This window comes from Barbatula barbatula, assembly GCF_947034865.1.
Source record: "Barbatula barbatula genome assembly, chromosome: 12".
Taxonomy (NCBI): Eukaryota; Metazoa; Chordata; class Actinopteri; order Cypriniformes; family Nemacheilidae; genus Barbatula; species Barbatula barbatula.
The window spans coordinates 20,000,021-20,019,371 of record NC_136775.1 but is presented as its reverse complement, the minus strand read 5'-3'; positions in this window follow the sequence as shown (position 1 = coordinate 20,019,371).

The window sequence follows — 19,351 nt, the reverse complement described above, 5'->3', positions numbered from 1 at the left end:
ATGAAACAGCTGGTCACTGTCTTCCAGAATGACTTTGCCCAAACTCAGCTGGTCACCGCCTTAATGACTGACATGCTACGGGAAGTAAGCTCCTCCATTGATAGCTTAGCCATGGGTAGAATCCCACCATACCTGATACCCCTAAGCCTCGTACAAAACGTGCTGGCATCCGCTATCAACGGACCCACAGACCCTCTGCAACTACACCTGGCCTACTCTCTGGGAAGCGCCATTCCCCTTTACGTGGACCCCGAGCAGAAGGAGATGGGTTTCCTCCTTAACCTACCCATCATCGAGTCAAGCCGAATCTACCGACTCAAAGACATTATCAATGTGGGTTTCTGGAAAGGTAACACTCACCTCAAGGTGCGCACTCCCCAGGTGGTCGCGTACCATGACAGCGATACACAGCTGTACCTAGCCCCGAACCTGCACATGTGCACCCTGACTAAAGACATTCATCATCTCTGCCCAAGCAAACCTTTCCTCAGAGACAACACCGAGGGAATCTGCGGTCTGCAACCTATGATCAGTGATACCCGCTGCCCTACCGACGCTACGCCTCGTACCCAAGTCACCGAGACGCAAGCAGAAATCGTAGGTGACAGGTGGCTCGTCAACACTCCAGTGCGTACCGCTACGCTGATCTACGACCAGCACGACACTGCGACCCGTATCAACCTGCTGGACCAAAGCATGTGGGTCCAGGTCCCACGAGGGGCCATCCTCCACCTGGACGATTTGGCCTTGTACCACCTTCCGAGTGAAGAGTATCAGTCAGAGCTAGAAATCCCTGCCTTTTTCAAAGACTACAATTTCACCCTCGCTCCGGAATTAGAACTGTGGATTGAGAAAGGGGGGGCTCAACTCATTGACATTGCTCCCCTCGACACAGCCCTCCAAGCATTGTCTCAAATGCCGATCCCAAACACCTCGCCTGTTGTCCAAACCTGGACCGCAGCTGACACTGCGCTATGTGTCTCAATGATCTTCGGCAACGCCCTAACCCTGGGCCTAGCTTTTGTCCTGTACAGGAAATACAACGACATAAGAATCTCCACCGCCAAGCTCACAACGGCCGTGTCTGGGGGTCTCCGATGGAAACCTCGGAGGGAGGATACCACCCCCGAAGCAGATGCGAATCTCATCGAGCTGGCTCCTCAGGTGTAACAACCACCTGCTGCCCGACCGCCCGACTCACCTACCATCCAATCATTGTGGGAGGGGGTTGTCCGATAATGTCCCCAGGACATCAGCGAACAAAAAGGGGGACTGTAACACTAATGAGGATGGGTAGGCAATCTGGCAGGCGCGTTGTCAGATCGCGCTAAACACAGCCTTTTGTTCACACCAGCATACCAACATGAGTTAGCCTGAAGACGCCACCATGTCTGGGACAAAACGATTGATTAAGTCAGTTTTACGATCCCCTCAGGAGATAGCTGCTCCGCGTGACTCCTATGGCCCCCAAATGGCCCAAGTCATAAGATCTGCGCACACACATGACCCCCCAAACACACGCGGACTGCAGTTACGCACACACCAAAGAATTCACGATATAAGGACTTCATTGATAACAACTAGCGGAAACTGTATTAAATGTATATGTGTATGATTCAAGGTTTTCAAATGCTATACATAAAACAGCCATGACGTTAATTGTATGTTCAATGAACCCTGTATGCCGGTAACGGTAATAATTGTACATCTATGCATTCCTGAGGCACAGAATCATAGTGTTTGGTACCTCTGTAACCACAAAAATGTGAATATATCGAATTTCGTTTAGAGATTACCACACGATGCAATATTACAGGAGTACCAACTATCAAAGGGTAAATGGTTTTTTCGCTACCCCCATTAGATTAGCCAGGAGGAGGGAGTCCGCGAAACAAAGAGAATTCTTCCCGCCTCGATCTCTTATATCCGATTGGGCCATCGTACAAGAGAGGTATAGCCGATCTTATCTATAAAATCAGATGCCCAACGTTAGTCGTGGCATTCCGCCAAAAGAGAAACAACGCCAACTTCGGAGGACATCTCCGGAGACCTCCGACCAAACCTTTCTGCAAGAAGTTTTCGCTGCTTTCCTGTAACTTTCGTTTCATTGATAACTTCTTTTATTTGGTCATCTGAGTTTGACTAAGTTCTGTATAACCGCGAGCAAGAACGGACTTCCATCGCTTAGCAACCGCAACCTTGTTGGACGCAGCCTGGAGCCACACCCCACAGGCCCCGGAAAGGACATTTTACCCGATACACACACACGCACGAAGCAGAACAAAGCAAGTATCTTCCTTTTACAATCAAACTGCATTTAAGGGTCGTCTAAGAGCTCCCTTTTAGGGATAATTTAAATTGCTTGAGGTCTCTTGTAAGGAACGAAGTGAAACGTTGTTACTCTCTCTCTGTTGTTCTTCTCTCTCTCTCTTTCCTGTTATTCTTACTGAAAAATTGTGTTTAGTGCCTTATTTGTTTCGTTTTGTTATACGTATGTCTGTGCATATTTACTCTGTGTGAAACCGTAGTGTTATACTCTCTAGTTTGTGTTTATTAAAATCCCAAAAAGTACATGTGAACGGAATATGTTATTTGCACCCCATGCTCGAAGTCAATGAAACTAAGATATTAACGTTACCTACGCTTTAGTGTATTACTATTTCAGTGATATAAACAGTACGAACCTAGGAAGTATTAATTTGTCCTGATCAGAAAATTAAGACTATTTTAGACGTTCGTAAGGCAGTAATTCCTTATTGAGAATTGAATGAGAAGTTATGACCATAGTTTGCAGGACAAACGAAATAATCATATAACTTAAACAATTCTATAAGAGGTTACTTGTACTAAATTAAACATTTTTCCTTATCGGGAAAATTGATATTTAATATGAACGACCAGCAGATTATATTCATAAATCAATGAATATTCAATCCATTTGAGTTAATCCTTCCCCAAGACTCATTGTCGCTACAGTCTTGATGGTTGCTGGTTTGGTGTGGGTTAATATGATAACCAGGGATCTGGTTCCACGGTGTTAGTTGCAGAGTGGGGGTAGATCCCCCGGTCCTCAGCTTTCTGGCTGGCTGGGTGAGGGGTGAATTTGTTATATTTAAGAAATCTAACTAGTTCTTGCATGTCTGACCTGTCTCAGATACTACAGATGTGGTTTTAAACAATGAACAGTTTTGATAAATGATAAGCACACGCCTCACAATGTGCGAGGTGTTCTCTGGCACAGTGTAAAACAGTGTGCAGCTCTTACTTCTGTGATCTGCTCCAGAGAACAGCCAACAGTGATCACAACTTCGATGTTTGAATGGTTGGTTTAAAAATTTGCCGAGTCATAGTGTTGAAGTCTTAATCAAGACACAAGTAAATGGTGTCTAAGTCAAGTCACACTTTGATCTCCCCTACTGGACACTCTTTGAATTATACTTTGTAATTTCCCCAGTTAGTCGACAGAACAACAATAAACTCACATTCAATATTGTATTGCATTGCATAAATCAAATTAATCTTTTTAACCACTACATTAACTGGCTTTTGGCTGGCGGCCATCTTGTAAACAGGCTCTGCACTGCCGGCCATCTTAACTGCTGACACTGGCTCTGGTATGGTTGCCGCCATCCCTCAGCATAGGGCATGCAGGCTCCTCCTCCACAAAGCCCACTGTGAAGGGAGATGACAGAGCATTGTCCATGAACTGTGGAAGCGACCCTCGAAGACCGTAACGGGTCAGGTATTCCAGGCAAGAAGCAGATCCACATGTAGTATTAGATTTATTAAACTTAAGACAAAGAACAACTTAATAAAGAAACAACAAACTAAAGTATTCCATTAAAATCATAAAACAACAGGGACCCGAAACAACGACTGACAAATAAAACAAGGGCATAAAGCTGTGTCTCTTTTTGCTGGAGGTCTCATTTGAAGACTGTTGCGAGGCTGTCTTGTTTCATAAAAGCAGGTAGGACACTCCGTAGACACCCTTCTAATGCGATCTACTTTCAAAAGAATTCTGAGGACACATGAGGTGTTCCTTAGCTGCTAGAAATATCCCACAATTCTTTGCGTCGGCCAATGTCTGTTAAATAAACATGTGTTTAATAAACGGCAGCAGCTGCACATTCAATCAAATATGTTTCGATGTGAACAGTTCACAATTTGTGTCACGTTTTCTTAATCTTAGCAGGCATATGTAGTTAATAGGTTTTACAATTGTTTAGTGATTTTTAAACGTTTTAAAACAGTAAGGCAAAAATTTTACATTTGTTTAACTCTTTTGGCATTGTTAAGTGTGGAAAGTATGCAACTTTTTACCTCTTAAAATAATGTAGAAATCATTTTAATTAATTTGACAGGTTTGCAAGTGCAAAGTGTTGTCATAGCAACATGGTACTTACTGTCTTCTTTTCCGCAAGTATGTCCTATGAAGGACACCTCGTTTCATTCTAAATTGAGAATCCTCCGTATACCGCATCCTTTAGAGGATGATACCTCTGGAGGACACAAGGACGCAGCCTTACGAAACGAGACACAGATATAAACAGGGTAACAAGCTACCAAGACACACCAATTGACAAGAAAAGCTACAGAGGACAACAACATAAAACAGGAACAGGAAGTAATACAAACTAAAAGTCCACAACACGATAATCAAAGGCCACAAAACAAGGGAAAACACACTAGCCTCGTAACAATCACAGAAATTTCATTTTTAGCTTTTTTTGCATTTTAAGCTTATTGAAAATAATTATGTTGACTATTATGTCAAAATATGTCAATAGGAAGAGTTCAGATTATACTCTACTAATATATCAGATAATACTCAGATCTAAATCCATCAGACTTTGTTTCTTTTAAACAATTTTTTTTCTACTTTCAGTTCCGTCCTGAGGCTATTAAGACTAATACTCATAGGCTACAGCTCTTAAATGAAGTGTATAGAGCTCTTTGAAATTGTATCTGTTTTTATATGCTTCGCTGATAAATACTCTCTTCTGTTGGTGTAAAAATGTTAGTTTTGGTCTCTTTTTCTGCTATGGAGGAAGGAAGGAAGAGATAAATTATGTAACTTTAGAGTAATTGAAACAAATGAGGAAGCTTTCATCCCCGAAACAACATCATCTCACTAATTCCCATCTCACTATGTGGATTTATTTAAGACAGAGTGTTAATAAGCAATGTGATGTATCTCTGAAAAGATCATTGTCAACTTTGCATCAATCTTAATAATAAATCAGGTCGTTTTCCTAAGGTTTTGAATGGTGACCAGATGTGTGACTTGCACGCAAACCCACAGAGGTCAAGTCTCTCTGCGTGCTGTGGCTGGAGAGAAAGTGTGCTGGAATAGTCGGGGTGGAGCTGACTGACATTCTTTAGTGTTTTTATGGCTGCTGCTGCGTTCCACCAATAAGGGAATGAGCATGAGTGCAAACAGCTGCCTCATGTCCACTGTAATGCAGTTGACTCCTCAGCATCTCAGAGGAGCAGTCAGTCATATTCAACCGTCTCAGTCTCACTAATGATCTAGTAAACTCTCTTACCCCACCATCCCTTAAGTTAACCGAACTCAGTCCTTACTAAATGCAAACATAACTGCAAGCGGCAATCATAAGGGTTCCACCAGATAACACAATAAAACATTTTTTAAATTGTATTTTTCAGGTTTCACTTTTTGTTTCGTTTGTAGTTTGTAACTTTTTGCAGTAAAATATCCCAAAACCACTAGGCTAAATATTTTGTTAATTTGAGTACTTACAATATCTCAAATGTTTCCAACTATTTGTAAATCGTGAGAAAATTGTTATTTAACCAGTGACAAAGGGCCATGTCTGGCAATCGCCAATGGCGTCCTATCTGCATTACCAAAGACACTAGATCAGTCATCCTCAATTGGCGAAGCCCGGGTCCGGATCCGGACCTTTATTTCGTTTCATCCGGACCGCGAGACAACCTAATAAATCATTTAAAACATTTGACGATTTTGGTTGTTTAAATTACGCATCACTCAGGAACATTTGTGTAATCAATCTTTAGCCGCTATATCGTCTAATATCTTTATCTAGCGCCAAGCCGGCAAACAGGCTTCATTTTAACCCTTTCAGCACGCGCTGCTTCTCTCCCGCCAAAGACGCACCGCATGAATATATTTTACCGAAAGCAGTGCAGACACGCAGATGAGGTTAGTAGACACACAAGAGTAAAAAAAACTGCAACAACTTTAAAGTATTTGTATCTGTCAGTCTGTTTACTGTTTGCAATAAACAGTAAAACAGTAAAAATACTTTTTTTTGCTTGCTTTTCACAAAACATTACATTTTGTAATGAACAACGTTCTAATTGGGAAATTATTTAAAGACAGAAGGTGTTCTGGTATGAATGGCATGGAAAGGCTAATTTAGTAAGTAAATTCGTTTTCTGTTTATGATGAGAGCATTTTAATTGTTACATTTTAATTTTTACATTACATCTGTTGTCAGTAGTTTTTTATTGACAAATATTAATAATCAGACTTCTATTTAGAGACTTCTATTTACCACATAGCATTCAATACAAACATACTGTGTATATCAAAAACTAAATGGCCTGATAAAATAAAATATTGTGTGTATATAAAGAGTTTGGTTCTAAAATAAGATGAGCTCAGTTTTTAAATTTGTCAAAAACCATGTTTTTTTATTGTGCATTCCAATATATACCAATTAAACTGCAGTTGGTTGATTTTGATTTATACCATTATAACACAAAATACTCCCAACTAACACAATAAAACACAATAAAAACATAATATATGTAAGACCTTGCATCTCTCTAATAACAGTCTCTGGCATTGCCCTCTGCCTTTTATTGCTGTAGAAACCATGACCAAGTATTAGTTGGTAGCGTCTATCAAAAAGCATCGAAGGTATTCACAAAAAAAAGTTTTCACATATTTTAAAATTTGGGTATTATTATTCGTAGGCAGAATTTTTAAATGACAAAAACTCAAAACAACAGTTTAATACAACAGTTACTAATATGAGTCTTCCAAAACTTCAGAAGTGCATTTGATAATTTTTGTCTTTGACTAAAACTGTCCTCATTCCAGTAGTCACCCATCATCACTTCATCCCACCTTTCCTTGAATTTTCTAACATTGACAGTTAGAAAAAATTGTTTTAACTATGTAAAAATGTGTAGTTTTTGTTTTCTTGAAATATACCAATATATCGTAATTAATTATATAAGCTCCACATTTATTTGAGCTAAATATACACTAAAATATTGATGCTACATAAAATAAATATTACCTCAATAATTAAAATCACAGAATTGTACAAGAACTAGAAAAAGAAATTTTCACAAATTTGTTACACTGTGTAATGTAGAGGACAACTAGACATGATCAGCCTTCATTTTGAGGTATCTTTAATTAGTACCTGTACTAGCCAAATTCATGCGAATCAGATGTCCTAGAAGGAGTTTGATTACAGCACATACAGTGAGATTGTCTCGCCGCTGTAGTCTTGGGTGCGACCGCACCATCTTCGAGACAGACAGGCACGATTCCTACCTCACATGCTCCAGAGGATGAGATTTCGGCCGCAACATCGGGTGGTGATATCCTGACATCAGACGCTGTGGATTCCCTGCAGCTCCCGGCTACTGCAGGTCGATGTGGAGATGTCAAGCTTGCTTGCCCGGACGGCCGTGAGCATCGGGTGGTCCGGGCATTGAAGTTCAATACCTTCCCTTACTTTATGGCCGGATTCTTGGTACCAGGACACGGAACATGGGGGAACCGTGTTCCGCCACATTGCCAGTTTACCCGGCAGTGCACAACGAGCTCATGAAAACCGGCAAACACCCCTTTCGGCGTGTTTACGACAGACGGGCTCAGTCGCTGTGACTTCCTTCAACTCTGGAGCAGCTAAAGGCTAAAGGTATCCCAGGTAGAGCATGCTCTCGTGGTACAAGTGCACATGTGTCAACAGACGTGCCACATGGAGGGCGCCAACCAAGGCTCCCTTCCAAAGCATGTTTTGGCTTACATGCCACTTGCGTTGTTACATGCCATGTCTCGGGACACTTTCTAACCTCAGCAGAGGCGAGACCGTTCCCGTGCTTTGGCTCGAGGTCGCCACCCTTCTGGAGATGTCCCTCTGGCTGAGATGTCTTAGGGGTGACAACCACTACTTCATTGCCCCTGAGTAAGGTGGGGGGGCCTGCCTAGAGCGCCATCCACTAAAAGTGCTTACTCTTTTAGATGGAGTCATGTCCAGTCCCTTTAGTGTTATCTGCAATTTCTGCTAGATGATAATCGGGCAGCCTTTAGTTTAAAAGTCTATGTGACTGCAATTTCAGCACATCATGTAAGAATAGATGGTCAGTCATTGGGAGCCGATGCCTTGGTTACTTAATTCCTTAGAGGTGCAGAGAGACTGCGCCCACCTCAGACCATTTGGGTAACTTCATGGGACCTGAGCCTTGTATTGAAGTCTCTTACATTTCCTCCGTTCTAACCTACAGTGACCTTCAATGGCTCTCTCGGACTGTATTTCTATTGGCCATTACATCGGCAAAAAACTATTTCTGCGATCACACCACCTATTTCTCTGTTTTTGGGGACCAAGAAGAGGTCAGCCCTTCTTAAGGCAGAGATTGTCGTATTGGGTGGTGGCCATCAATCATGCTTGCAAATCTAATGGATGTTCCTTGCCTACAGGAGTGAGATGCCATTCGACAAGAAGCATCTCAGCCTCTTAAGCAGCACTAAAAGGTTTCCAGCTAAGTGACATTTTCACTGGAGCTAAGTGGTCATCAGTGAACACATTTTCACCTTATTACAGAATTAATGTCACTATGACAGACTCCCTCAATTTTCTAGTGGTGAGTAGACCACCATGTGACCTGTGCATCTGCGGTAAGATAACATTCAGTGTGAAGCACTGCCTCTAGAGGTCATCCTGAACCGCAGTTACATTCGTAACCCTTCTTTTTCTTTATAAAATTGCTATCTGTTAATATGCCTAAGGGCGAAGTAATGTTCTCATTTACTACCTGAATTATGTTTGTTAACTTGCTATGAAATCCAATTCAGGGGATGCCATTATTTTAGTTTTGCTATGTTTTTTTTTCTCCTGTTTATCTGGTTAGCAAGGAAGGTAGGGGCAGTGTTTTGTCTTTTCTTTTCTATTTTATTGTCTGGGAAGAAAGAGTCTGAAACCCCAAGATAGCCACAAAATAACAAACCAAAAATAGTTATATCTCCCTTCACAAGTCTCTGCCTATAGACTTGTAGAATAAACTTTGTTAGAATAAACCTCCACCAATCTCTCTCTCCACAATACATTGTTACATTCCTTAACCCAAGATATAGGGAAAACATAACAAGTGGTCTTCAGCGCAAGTTCTTCTGTCAATTTTACATTTTTACACCACCCAAAGTTGACTTGCAGAGAGGCTCTGCACTGACTGTTAATCAAGGTGACATGTCTGTTGCATATCTGCAGGGGTTTAGATCACACTTCAAAGGCCTTGATCCATATCCTCACCAAAAAAAAACAAGGTATCCCCTGCCTTCCTTACTCTAACTCAGAGGCAGAAGAGAGAGGGTGTGAAAGCAGAAGAGAGAGAGAGAGATGGAGAGAGAGAGGATATTTCCTGCTGGTTTGGGTTTGATGTGTAAAGAGGCATTGTGGAAAGTGCAGTGACCCTCAGACGTAGGCCGGTTGGACGGGGAAGCCTGCATAAAAGTGCTTGAGTGATAGACACAACACCAAAAAAGCCAGAGCTGACAGGGCCTCTCCTCTCTCACAGAACTTAAACAGTCATGCTCATGAGCTTTCCATGTGCACCCCATGCAGCACAGCAAGAAACATCAAAGAAACTCGGCTTGTTCCACTTTTATATGAGATCATGCTAGCACTTTTCTTTAATGTCTGCAGCCACACAGCTGTAGTAGACGTGGTGGTGGAGAGGAAGACAAGTGTTTGTAGAGATCATTTATATCCAGCCAGTTTTCCACCCCAATCCCAGATGTGCACATGCGGACTAGTTTGTGACGCTGACATCTCTATGAGACACTATTGCCACAATTAAAAAGACTGCGGTCAGGACCTCTGGCCTTGTTTAACTATCTATGCCACGGTCTTTCTGCGTGGCCTTGTGGGAAAGGGTTTAGCGGGCAAAAACTGCACAGAGCTGCATCTGGTTTCCATGAGCATATGTAATTAAGGGCTGTACGAATCGCATACATTGAATAAGTGGAAATGTAGCAGTGCCAGCTATCAGGGTTGGATGTGGATTCAACACAGCTACTTTGAAAAGTGAAAAGGAAACAGGCATTAAAAAGGCATGATCAGACACCTGAAATGATAATCTGTATACTGTATGCATGCATATGTGTTTTTGATGAATACTTTCTTAGTGTGTATGCATTTTGCAGGCAAGTACATAATTTTGTTTAGGCAGGTAACCAAGCATACCAGTTTAATATTATTATAAAAGGTTTTCTGTGCTAATATCTCTAAATCTTAAATATTTAGTTTAGGAACATCTGTACTGCAGGCTATGAGCCACGAGAATAGGCCAGGGAAGGAGACACTTGAAAATTGGGCCACGGCTGGAACACTGAACTCACATCCGTGAGAGGTACTTAAAGATGAAAGGCAGTTTTAAACAGGAATTACATAACAGTTGCAGAATTCAAATGTGTCTAAGATGAGACAGTGTCCCCCTTTAGATCTAAAAAACCTTGTTATCCTTGTGTAGTTTTGAAAGGTTCTTCTTCCATGGAACACAAAAGCAAAAATTTTGGAAGATGGTTGCTGGCCTTGTCGACCTGGTATTTATAAAACTGTGTGTAGGATCCTTACTAAAAGTGTACATGCCCACAAAAGCCAAACATAGCGTACGCCAAAAGATATTCAGACTTATAAAACCGTTTGTATGCACACCTGTAAGCAATATTCGCTCTATAAATCACAGATCACCTGCAAGTGTGTGTACGTGAATCAGTCTCATATACCGCCCTGTACATTTAACCACAAATACTCAATGCAAAGCACCTCATGAATGCTGATCTTTAAATTAATAAGCGATCCAATCCTTTATCTCCACAACAAAATCACAAATGTCCAAACATGCGATTCACTGCACTTTATGAATTAATTATTGTATTAATAATTATGATTAATTATTATAATTAGCCTAGGCCTATATTTTAACCAAAGAAGGTGTCTGCAGCATTTATATGTTTACAGCAATAAGACTGATCACCTTGCAATAATCACATAATTAGTTGGTGTTATCCTTCACCTGAGAAAACATTTGAAGATATAAATGTAAAATACGAATGAACACCATTATAGTTAGGACTGATATGGAGGACATATATATAGAAGCGATCGTGTGAGAGCTTAATGGCTGTATTTCCAGACTTTGACACTTGATGATATACTGTATGCACAATATTTGAGGAAAATGTATTTCGTTAACAAGAGGGTGAAGGAAACAATTCAATACAAGCGCAAATAACACTTCAGATTTTATCACCATGATAATGTGGATCTAACCTATGATATGGAGTGAATTAAATGCGTGTGAGACATTAATACTTATAATCGATCTAAGTTCTAAGTTCACTAACTCACCATTTGTCTCCAATTTCCCTTGTCTCCAGAATGTGCATACGCATGGGTCAGAGTTTGCTTAAAGGTGCGCACACTCTCCTGTCAAGTTTGTTTTTGATAGATCACAACCCTTGAGTGGAAAGTGATGTACGCCCGTTTAAAACCCTGGTTTTTTTTGCGTATGCAATGTTTATAAATGAGACCCCTGGTCATAGTTTCTATTTACTATAGATTTCACAGGTTAAATGAGATGTTTGTATTTATCAAAACAATTTCTTAGATTAAGAAAAGCATTGATAGTCTAAATACTTGTAGCATCTTCAGCTCATGTGGAGACACAGATAATCTCAAATTTCTTGTTCTTTATTAGTTGTAATGGCATATTTGAAAATTAGCTTTCTTACCAGTACCATGTTGTGGTATGTTGTATGGTTTTGGCCACTTGAAAATAAACAGTGACGTTGATATTGCTAGCAGCAACGTAACTACTTTTGCTTCTCATTTCAAACACTTTATTATACACAATATTATTTAATTTTGGAAAATGCTCACATTGGGACAGTGCTTTGCTGGAAATTCACTTATGTTTTCATGGTTAGTTTTTGCTAGTAACTGTGCTGAAAAGACCAGAATGAGAAACCAGTATGGGTTTTTGGTCTATTTTATGCTTGTTAGTGCTAGTGCGATGGTGGTCTTACTAGTTAAACAAGCATTGGAAAAGCATGCCTACTGTAGGTTAAAACAAAGTCCATGATAAATCAATTATCAAACCTTCCCAAAATGTTATACATTCCTCATGAATTACAGAAGATTTAGGAAAATTGCATTGTTGCATGAATTGACTAGGCTACTTATGTATTTGCAAGCACACTGTCATGAAATTGTCATGATTCTGCTGCATCATGTCATGTTTATCTTCATGACAGAACCTCATGTTTAATGTGGAGAGAGGCGACTATTGTTAATTTGGCTTGCCTAGCCTAGCCTAGCCTGTCTAGACCAATTCAATTCATGTCTAGTCTTAGTCCTGTCTTGTCATGTTATTATTTTCACATGTTTTTTGTTATGTTACCCCCTCGTGGGTGTAAGAAAGCAGGTTATGTGACATATACCTGGGTAAGTTTAAGGGTAAGTTAGCTGATAACCCCAACTTTCTGGATATGCGAGTAACCATAGAAACTCAGAGCTTCAGAGGGTCTCTGCGCATGCGTGTGCTTTTGGTGAGCGTCATGTGGGTGTAGATGCACAGATTACATATAATATATTATAATCTTACAGTATTTTTATGATTACATTTCCAGCCTCACACATCCCAATTCTGCATACACTAATTTTATGATTTGTAACCTTAAAAAAATTAAGATTCTGTAAATAAAATAACTTAACCTGTAAACTGTTTAAGACTGTAAGTGTATTATTAATACGTTTCCAAATATCATTGGATGCATAAATAGTATGCACACCTTACAAGTCCAAGTTGTAGTATATACAAGTATTGTAACTTCAGAACAATTTATTAAGCAAATGCCTCTCATTACTAGTATATTATATATTAGTTTTTAATAATAAACATCTGAATGAAGTAAAGGACAGATGTGACGTGGCGGTTAGAGAGACAGACTTATAACCTAAAGATTGCAGGTTCGTTTCCCATTCTGGAATTTTATTTCCTATGATCACTTTAGTTCAGGTACTGCTTCTACGACCATGGTGGGTGCTGTATTTTCTCAGCAGCAGGATACACTTGCATGCCTCCAACTATGCGCTTTTCCAAGGAGCTGTCCCTGGTGGAGTGCAGCTATAACATTGGTCATCGTAAGCTGTTGGCCATAAAGATGGTGTTAGAGGAGTGGCGTCATTGGCTGGAAGGATTCAAACAAGCTTTCACAGTGATCACTGACTACCGCAATCTGGAATACTTAAGGGAAGCCAAACTTCTCAGTCACCTACCGCCCAGGGTTGCAGAATGTAATTTGGACGTCATACCACAGGCCCAAAGGTAGTGGACCCTGAACCCATGACTGTGGGGCCTATTCAGTGGGCCATCGAAGAACAGATCAACGATGGCACTCACAATCAGCCCGCCCTGCCAGGAGTTCCTGAGGTGAACATCTTCGTCCCAGGCGAACTCTTGAGTTGCTCTCATGGACTCAGCTCACTCTGTTTCGGGATCTGGCCACCCAGGTAGTCAGCTGACCCTCTCACTCATCTCCAATTGAAACCGGTGGCCAGTAATGACACAGAATGACCCCCCATGCGTCATGAGTTGCTCAGTCAATATGGAAAACTTAAGGGAAACAAAACGTCATCATCTACCCCAAGGTAAATTGCTCCCACCAGACATGTTCCAGTGGACTTTATAACAGATCTAACCCTGTCTGACACTTAAACTCGCGTGCTGGTGATAGTTAACCATTTCTCCAAGGCTTGTAACAAATAACCCTTCCACAGTCGGACGTCATTGGTCACCTGATTTTGATAGAACGAATAAAGTATCGATTTCACTGAAAATTGCTTCATTTTTTTGACACAAGCATCAGAGCTTTGGTGTTCAAGCTAAAATCACTAGCTCCTAGTTATTCCTTTGATTATATACCTGTCTATACTCACCTGTGACTCAAACCTGTTGAATGTTACATGTTGACTCTCACCTGTGGATTATACCTGTTGGATTGTTACCTGTTTGATATCACCTTGAACTGATGAACTGTTGTGTGTGCACTTAACCTCTGTCTCTCCATGGTTCAGTGTGACATCAATAATGTCAAAAAGCTCAAAACAAATATACATTTTTGAATATCTATGTCTATAAAGACACAATTTTGCAATATGTCTATTAACATATGCGTAATGTTAGTTATTGGGTGTATGAATATCACTGATAACATGATTGTTCAGTCCAAGAAAGTATAAAAAGAAAAAGTTATTGGAGCAGATGAGGTAAAATAGTATTTTTTGTGGCTGCTTAGTGCTTAGACATCAGAGTTTGGGTGACTTGATCCTCTCTAGAGATTTAAAAATCCCTGCAGCTGTTTCTGTATCCATGTAAGAGTGAGGGGAACTTTACTGTTGTGCGTCAAATTTGGTGTGTGTGAATCTGGGCAAGATCTCTGGAGACCTGTAGGTCATGTGACTCTTCCTGTACTAGTCTGGTCCTGATCTGTCTCTAGTTCCTCCAAGCTCTAGTTCCCACACTGCACTCCTTTCTTGCTTCAGGATATACAGCAATGTACGCAGCTGCCATGGAGCCATCTGATATCGGAAGACATCTGATTATTTTATTATGTCTGTGAACATGTTTTTCCTCTTTATTTAGAGAGCGGTTCCTTCAGTGCGTTATTGGGTTCTTTTGGATTTGATGTTCCATTGTGTCACACTAGAGGAACTACTTACACACTGATGTGGCAAAATGCGGCAGCTCAAGTTCTTACGCGTACAAAAATAGTTTAAGCATATTAGCCCGGTTCTGTCAACCTTGCACTGGTTACCTATAAAGCATCGCATAAACTTTAAAATCTTGCTTATTACCTATAAAGCCTTGCATGGTTTAGCTCCTCACTACTTGAGAGAACTTTTAACGTATTATAGTCCATCACATGCACTAAGCTCTCAGGTGTCAGGTCAGTTGGTAATACCTAGAATTTCAAAATCAAGTGCAGGCAGCAGATCCTTTTCCTATCTAGCGCCTAAATTTTGAAACAGTCTTCCCTGCACTGTCCGGGAGGCAGACACACTCTGTCAGTTTAAATCTAGACTAAAGACGCATCTTTTTAATCTTGCATACACTACACTTTCATAATATATATATTTCAAAGATCTAGGCAGCACTACTTAGATCAACCGGAACCAGAGACACTTCCAATAACAACTGATGCAAATTGTTGCATCAAAGAGTGCAGAACAGTACTCTACTCTCAGCCAGTCTTGTCTCATTGTTCCAAGGCTACTAGAGCGGGCAGGATGCAGTCCAAGGTTACCGGAGCGGGCAGGGCGCAATCCATTCCCAGACCTGACAAATGCTGGACGAAGGACGTGGCGACTCTACAAAACTTCAGTCGCTATTAGATTATTAATGATAATTTTAAATCTAACTTTTTTTATTTTGGCTTGTTGTGCAAGCACTGTCGAGCTTGTGCAGAGGCAGTAGTTTTTGCCAGAGGGGAACTAGAATCCCCTGGTTAGGCCTGTTTTTTTTCTCCTCCAACGGAGTTTTGGGTTCCTCGCCACCGTTTGCATACTGTTTTGCACTGTTTCCCTGGCTGGGGGGGCTGCTAGAATTTGATAGTCTTATTTAATTAACACTGCATATAGGAATTGATGGTGTGTCTGATATTTGACCTGTGTTTTGACTTCCATAACCTTTTATGTTTTACTTATAGTCAATGTTTTCTTGTACAGCTGCTTTGTAACAATGAAAATTGTAAAAAGCGCTATATAAATAAAACTGAATTGACTTGACTTTGTAAATATTGCTACTGGTTTCTGGAGCAACAGGGCAAGACAAATGTATGAAAGTGTAACAGAGAGAAAGACAAGACTTGATTATCTGTATCCACCGTGACATGTGCTTTGAGGAAAAACTGTAGCACTTCACCAATGTAACTATGAAATATCTCACTGCTGTTCTGGTCCATATCGCTCTTGGATTACCTCTCGTCCAATCAGATTTAAGGACCTGAACAAACCGTTATGATAATAGATAATCAGAATTATTGTCTCTTTTATCTTTTTCAGTGAAGGTTTCAGCATTTAGTCTCAAAATCTCGACTGTCGTTGTTCCTTACCTTAAATACGACTGATTGTACCATTCACTAAATTAGCTGGGTGGGGGTGTTTGGGGTTAGGGGGTCTAAAATATTTTTAAAACCATAAATATTAATTAACTTATTGATACTTTAATTAATGCAAATAATTAAATGCATAAAAAGTGAACAACATAAAGCAATGGAATACCCTGCATGTCAATACATGTAACCGTACGTCATAATAAGCTGCTAGCGCTAGAGAGCGTAATTGTTGGTCGTTTTTTGGAAGGACAGTCTCGAAAATGTTATTTTGTCTGTATTTCTGTTTTTCATGGCTGTATTTGGCTGTATTTGAGTATTTCATGTACCTGTTACCACTATTAGAGGCTTTATTCTTTGCTTTTTAATTTATTTTATCACTCAGTATTACAACCTTTTTATTGAACAATTTTTTTATTTACATATCTTGGAACATCCTACAGTTCAAATAAATAATTAAACATATTAATCATATTTTTCCTAATTTTCGACGGGATTGAAGAAAATGAAAATACACCTGGTTCTCGTCCCCATGTGAACCCCAAAGAGAGGTAAGCCCACCTACCTTGAACTCCGCTTTAGTATTTAGCCCCTGAACCCAAGCTGGCTAGTTTGTTCTCTCACTCCACTCCCTTCCCACATCTTTTTAAACTCACATCTGGCAGAGTTTAGGTGTGATAAGGTCCACTGAGCTTTCAGCTTATCAAATACTATGGTTTCCTTTCGCACTTAAGATCTCTATTTTGTGAGTGCGTGTGTGATTGAGAAAAAGTGAAGGTAAAGAAAGAATACAACAGGAAATGTTTAGTCTGTAAAGAAAATTTCTAAACTAAACACATTTCAGATGTGTTGGTCACAGATCACTGGTTTACACAGTTCACAATCTGATCATATCCAGTTGCCCAGGCCTCCAGGCAACTTTGTACGATTTGCCTTATGGAAAAACTGGCCTGCGTGCACAGTGTGTTGTTTGGGGATCCCAATGCTTTTATTGCAGAGATTCCAGGGCCATGAGGATTACAAACAAATACAAAGGCAGTGTTGTCTCCAAGCATTCAGCTCATCTAACCCATTCATGGAAAAGGGCCATGCTGAGCAAGGGAGCATAGCAAAAGAGATACAGAAAACAATGTTACAGTTCATGCCACAACAGACCATCTGTTGATTTTACTTTCACGCTTCCCTTTGTAAAGTCCAACTATCTGTTCTCAAATGGTCATGTAGAAGTAAATGACCACATTGCGCTTTGAGTAGTATACTGTATGTGGGGACCACATAGTGGAGGCCAATTCTATCGGTGCAGTTAATCTGTGATACTAAATTATTGTATCTTTTAAATTGTGTACCACTTCTAATCGATGATGCACAATTCTTTTGAAAATTTCAATCTGCTAAATTTAAAGTAATCTGTAATTCAAAGTCAAAACATAGTTATTATGTCCAAATCAAACTGAGAACAAACTGAGAGGGTTTCTACTTTCTTAAATAATTTCTGATAATTTTCCATTTATATACTCCAGTCCTTGGTTGCCCGGTTGCACAAATAAATTGATTGGGTTGGTAAATCACTAGAAATTTGCCAACCTCCTGAATCCTAAAGATTGAAAAATATGTAGGGACAATCTGGCAAACATTTATTGTTGGTATGATATTTGCATTTGTATGCATTTGGCAGACACTTTTATCCATCAAAACTCTGGTAGAACATGCATGCAAATTTGTTATTAAAAGACAAGAGATGAAAATGTGCTTTCTTTATATCTTTCTTTGAATCTCCCTTTCTATTGTTCTTTGAAGGCGGACTGTCTGTTTCGCTGAAACCAGAGATCTGGTCTCTTTTGTCATTGCTGGTCTCAGAACTGCTCTAGATCGCACATGGGGGGATTTTATAAAGACAGAAACTCTCACTTAGGAGGTATTAGGCAGTCCCACATAAAGAAGTTAATGGTGGGGCAGCTGGTGCCATAACGCAAGCCTTCACTGAGCTCTAAAGACAACATAAGATAAGAGGTGGATTAACTCTCGTCCACACACAGGCAGTCCGTACCAGTTACCACACATGCCCTCCGTGCTTAACCAAACACTTACAACCCAAGATAAATAGAGGGCATGGGAAATGTGGTTAGCTTTTATAGACATACCAGGTTGAGATGTTGTAAGGGTGATCTCTGCTTTTTTTAAGCAACTCATATATTTACATATCATTGCCTTAAAAATTTTACTGGGTGGGTCTTTTCGATCTATTTGAGCAATACAGTATGAGAAGCCTATATTATTAATACATCACAGCTTAATATTGCTGTTGGCATTGCAGTATTTTCCCAATAAATACATTTCAATGCTAGAGTAAAATTACTATTACTGTGCATTTTAAAGAGTACGTAACATTTGGATTTTTAAGGTCTTACGTTGGTTTATGGAGTATCCATCAACAAGTGTATGTACATACAAGGTGTAAAAACACTATTATGTCGTAACAATAGGCAGTTATTCTTATGTTACTTCTTGACTGACTTTCAATTGATTCGTTCCACGGTTCATCCGGATCCCTTCATATCCGCGAGCCTAGTGTCATGTGATTGGTCAGACGGTGTAGTCTATTGTGATTGGTCAAACAAGTTCAGCTTGTGCCACAGATGGAACGCCTATCATCATTCTGGGAGTCTGCTGTGATTGGTTGAAAGCGCTCATCATGTGTCGCGAAATGGAACGCCTATCATCATTGCTGGATTACGGTTTACAGTTGTACAGTGTATAGAAAGCAGTTTGAGCTCGAGTCTGACGAAGAAAAATCAGAAGACGCTGTGAGAAACATTATGCCGTGATGCTGTGATGATAGAGCTGGACGAAGGACGTGGCAACTCTACAAAACTTCAGGCGCTAATAGATTATTAATGATAATCTTAAATCAATTTTTTTTATTTTGCCTTGTTGTGCAAGCACTGTCGA